Source organism: Eupeodes corollae, chromosome 3 (genome assembly GCF_945859685.1).
Source record: "Eupeodes corollae chromosome 3, idEupCoro1.1, whole genome shotgun sequence".
In the NCBI taxonomy this organism is placed as follows: domain Eukaryota; kingdom Metazoa; phylum Arthropoda; class Insecta; order Diptera; family Syrphidae; genus Eupeodes; species Eupeodes corollae.
The window spans coordinates 20,569,676-20,575,216 of record NC_079149.1 but is presented as its reverse complement, the minus strand read 5'-3'; positions in this window follow the sequence as shown (position 1 = coordinate 20,575,216).

Genomic DNA, 5,541 nt, shown 5'->3' with positions numbered 1-5,541 from the left:
TACTTAGGCAATAAATCAAAGTAAAGTATAATAAAAGAAAAAAAAATGGTATACTCTTTGAATCCTGATCTCGGAGCAGTCATATATCATAGAGCCATTAATTAAATTGTGTTATGTAGAACACATCATTAGGTTAGTTATTGCTGTTCCAAAACATGGGCATATAAACATATAAAAGATCAAATCAATGAGCTTTAATATGTTTCAATTTAAATGTAAAGCATATAGTTTTGTTTTGAGCAAATTAAGTCTATGCAGACGAGAAATACCTCGCAAGTCCAGCGCTGCTGGCCGCTTGGGCATTTGTGCCAGGGTCATCAACTTATTTGCATATATATTTTTTTGGTTTATTATTTATTTGCGATATAAATTCTAAAGGGTTAGTTGTGGATTTGTGAAAAAAATCGTTGGTGAGATTTAATTTGCATTTTTTCAGGTTAAAAAAACATACAAAATAAAAGATTCCTGAGTTAAAAAAAGCTTCTTTATTTCAACACGGTGTTTTCCAATATACCTACTATATTAAGAGCAAACAAAATGATTTTTTTAATTATAAAATGCCTAGTTTCGAATATTTTTGCAATGATTTTCAATGAAAAAATTTTCAAATTAAAAACAGTTTTTTTAAATCAATGGACAACTTAGTCATCTACATCATAAAAATAAATACAATCTAGTTTGATTAGATTTAAATTTGGTTTTTATTTTGATAACGCTGATTTAATTTTGTTTATAAAGTTTACAAACAAAAACAAAAAACATTGCTTTACTGCAGTCTGCCTAGTTGACAATAAAAAAAATAACATAGCTCAATATTATACATATTTAAAAACTTTCATTTATAATTCTACTTCTATACAGAAGAGCTAGCCTTCAGAATTGATATAATTTTGTAACTTCCATATTGCAATAATTGGTAAGTCATCTCTTTGAGGTATAAAACTCAGTTGCATAACTTCACCTCCCAATTTAACCATCATTGAAATTTCGACGATGCTATTATCGTCCCTAAAATAATTCCTCTGTTCCAAGTTGTGATTTAGTTGACAGTACAGCTGCCTGTATATAGATCCTGTGGCGTCATTCAAGTATTTATCTTGTTGTTTTATGTCCACTGCAGAAATGAGCTGGTATAAGGAAGCTTTTAAATCATCGTGGTTATTACACAAAAGGCTAAGTTCCATTCCACTTTTTCTTGCCAAACTTATCCAATCAGCACACCAACTTTTTTTGGTTCGTATTACTTGAAGCGCTACTATCTTTGGAAGCCTGTTATTGCTCATCTTCATAAATCTCAAGATGTAATCGACTTGCATTTTTAGGGTTCGTACGAAAATAGGTGATAATCCTAATTCCAACATAATAACATATTTGGGTTTATTTGATGGCAGTCTTAAAATTCGCTTAATATAGTATCGGAGAAGTTTCTCAACTGTTTCGTATTGTTTCGTTCCCCAAGTTTGTAACGCGTAAAACATGACAGACTCAGATACCGCTTTAAATATCTTGAACTTGCTGCTATGTGCTATACTTTTGTTAAAAAAAACACATCTTTTCCAAGTTGCACTAATTACACCTTTAGCCTTAACTAGTTTCTCTCTTAGATGAATTTCCAGGCTCAAATTTTTTCGTTAAGTAAACTCCAAGGTATTTGAATTCCGTGACAACTTCAATGACCTCTTCATTATGGAACCATTTTTATTTCGCCGAATTGTGGCCTTCTCCTAGTTTAAAAATCAAAATTTTGAACTTATTAAGATTCACCATCAAACTCGAAAGCTGAGAATATTGATACATTCAGTTTATCATTAACTGCAATGATTCAGTTGATGCTGCCAAAAGAACAACGTCGTCCGCAAACAGCAATGCTTTTATTATCTGCCCGCGAAGTCTATGCCACCTGGTAAGAGGTCTGTGAGATCTTCAATAAACCAGGTGAATAGACTCGGACCCAATGTACAGCCTTGTCTGACTCCCGATTGTGTTTTAAACCCTCAAGATAACTCTTCTCCATTCCATTCCTTAGCAATGGTATCGGCATATAGATTCTGAATAACTCTCCCGAACTTCCATGACATTTCGTTACTATGCAGCTTGTAGATAAGAGCATGTCTATCGATCATATCAAATGCAGATTTAAAGTTTCTGCAATACTTTTAAGGGTAGAAATGTGGTCAACTGTCGAATAACCTATCCTAAAGCCTGCTTGAAACTCCTTGTTGCCTTCTATCCATTTATTAAAACGTTTTTGCAAGACCAGCGTTTATATTTGATATGAAGCATTTAGAAAGGATATTCCTCTATAATTAGACACCTCGGCCAAGCTCCCTTTCTTATTAATCGGGAAAATGATAGACTCATTGAATTCTAGCGGTCATTCCTGTTTTCATGACATTGTTTCATATAGTTGTTAGTCGATTGATTAGCTCTGCTGTTCCATACTTATACAATTTTGCTGGTTTACAATTCAGTCCGCATGCTTTCCATCTTTAATATCCGTTACAGTTGAAATCACTTCTTGGTGTCTTACTGCAGCATCAAGAGTTTTATTTTTAAAATCCGAAGTAGCGTATTGAAAAACAAGTTTCCCTTCCGTCGGATTCAACAAGCTCTGAAAGTGATCTGCCAATTGATCAGAACCTATACTAAAATGGATTAAAAACTTTTTTCCGCTGCTTTCCCAGGTTCCAAAACTCTTTTCCGCTTTTACAAGACGCTAATCTCTTGAATTCAGCTTCAAAGAATGCTGCCTTCTTTAGCTTACATATTGCCTTGAAAGATCTATTAGCCACCAAACATTGATCTGTATGCTCTAAGCCAGCTAAACGATAATTCCCGTGCGTTTTTACAATCTACATCAAACCATGGCTCTATTAAGTGCTCCCGGGGTTTGCTGTTGGAAGCTACAGTTGAAAGTTTTGGGATAAATTGGTATAACGTTTACCTATAAGAAGTTTTAACTCATATAGATTTTTTTAAGCACAAAGACTGTCAAGCAAATGATAGCTTCCAATAGTAGTACACAACAAATAAAAACCACTCTTCCTTATTCCCTTTGTGAAATTAGAATTGATACCCTTAAAAAGTTTTCAGTCCAGATATTTGTTGGTTTGCAAACCACATGGATTGCTTCCTACTGGTGATGTTCAAAATTTTGCAAATTATTTTTTTTTTCATTAAAATATTCTTCAAAGGAACTTCAAAACGTAGTACTGGAAAATTTAAGTTTTAGAAATTTTCTGCCGAGACGTTTAATGTTTACTTTGGTAGTATTTTTCGTAAACAAATTGTCCAAATTTAGTTTTAGCCTTGTTGTATTGGTTTTTTATGAGTAGATTTTTCTAAAAGATATCATTGACGTCATTCTTCGTAGCATATAAGATTATTTAGAAGAAAAATCGTTTTTAGCTCATTTTATATTTAAGATTATTATAACAAAACCCATTAGTTATGTTGAAATTCAAATAAATTGTGTATGACGTCTTAATTAAATAATAGTTTCATTGAATCGATAGAAATTTTCCTGAGATATTTGGAATCAACCAAATTTTTCACTATTTTTGTAAATTGTAACTATAGAAAAGAAACATGTCGATTTTTTGTAAAAGTTAAAATTATATTGAAGTCGGACTTGGACATCTCTCCAAAAACTATGGATTAATATTCTTGGGGCCTTGAAAAAAAGGAACTGTCAACATTTTCAATTCAACAAATCGCATTAATTTAAAGTAACTCCCAACGTGAATCAAATATAGCTTAGAAAAAGTACAAATAAACCATACTATTATTTGAGAGTTGTTAAAATTAAATGAAAGCTGTCAATAACTGAATCATCGAAAAATCTATATATGTTTGCGATTTTCTATAAACAAATCAATTTATTTGCTATTTGCAGAACTGTTACTATCGATGCTATGTAGCAATTTGAGACTAGTCCATAATATCTCTTTAATAGAGATCATGTCTTTTTCTGAGATCTTCTTTACAGTACCATTTTTAGATCTGTTCTTTTAAATTTTTCTTATTATGGTTATTTGTTTATAAAAATAATTTTCATTTGAAAAATTCCTGAAAAAAAAGAGTTTACTTCATTTAACCCTCTCACACATTTAACAACTTAAAATTGTTCACATGTACTCGGTTGAACACGCTCACTATGCAACTAAGTTTCATGCAACTTAATGTTTTTCGTCGAATCATTTTTCTCATACATATTTTTACTTGGTCACTCATTTTATCTAAGATTATGCGTTATTTTAAAGATTGAGTTCTTATTTAAATAAAATGAACAACTGGAACTTGTCCTTGCATCCAAAGAGTCTGTTTAAAAATATTTACTATTTACTGTATTTTAAAACATAAACATTTTTATTTGAAAATTTTTAGAGCGTATTTATTTGTTTTTTATTAATTTTATATTAATACATTTTTTTAATTTTAGTTAAAAAAATACATTTTACATTTCAATTTCAAAACAAAATAACGATGAGTTTTCGAGGTATCGAATTATTATATTTTTAAAAATATAAAATAAAAACAATTCCATTTTTGATCATCAAAAATTATTAAGATAGATCTTCTGCCTAAAAATATTGAAATTAGTTCAATAATTCTTGTGAAAACTTAAAAATGAAATAAAGATTCTATGGGGGTATCCTTCCAAAGCAATACAAACATTTTTTACTTATTGAAAGTTAACAACAAAAATTAGAGAAAATTTAATAAAAATCTATCGTCTTTTTTCAGATAAGTAGAATTTTCGATTTTTGACCAAAAAATGTTTGTACTAATGATATTTTTGGTCTTAAAAAAAAGCCTAACACAAATCTGCTTCTAACACAAATTTCCAAGTTTCACTAAATTGATCCAATACCTTGGGCTGCTTGTGCTAGTAAAAACAGACGAACGAAATCGGGGCACCCACTTTTTTAACTTCCGAAATTGACAGCTGTCAAACAAAAAAATTAATTTCTCATTGGAGAACTATTCTAACTCTTTGAAGGAGAACATTATCTCTGCGATCTTTGGGAAATAATTGTTACTTTAAAACAAACAAAAATTGCTAACTCGTTCCTCGTAAAATATGTGAGGGAATCTACTAGGTAACTATGTAAGTTTCCGACGGCTTAAAGAGTTCTTTATTTTATCATTTTTGTCCTTTTTATGCGGTTTAAATTGAGTTCTTGTTTTCGATCGGTCCGTTTCGTCGAATTGATAACTTGTTCGTACCTTCGGGATACCTTCCGCCATATCTCTAAAATTTGCAGATATATTGACTTGAAGTTCTTGACATTAATTACTTACTTACTTAGGTCCTCAGACCTCTACAACGGGTACGCTACATCGTGTACGGTTTCCGAAGATGTGTTTCAGCTCCCTCCAACTCTTGGATATTGACGCTGATTCCACCTCTCCTGTCCTGTGCCATGTTCCTCTCGGTCGCCGAGCTCTTCTTCCTTCTTGTGTGAGCGGATTCCACTAAATTTCTTGGCTTGCAATGTAGTCGTTACCTTTTCGAAGGGAATGTTAAATCCATTGCCA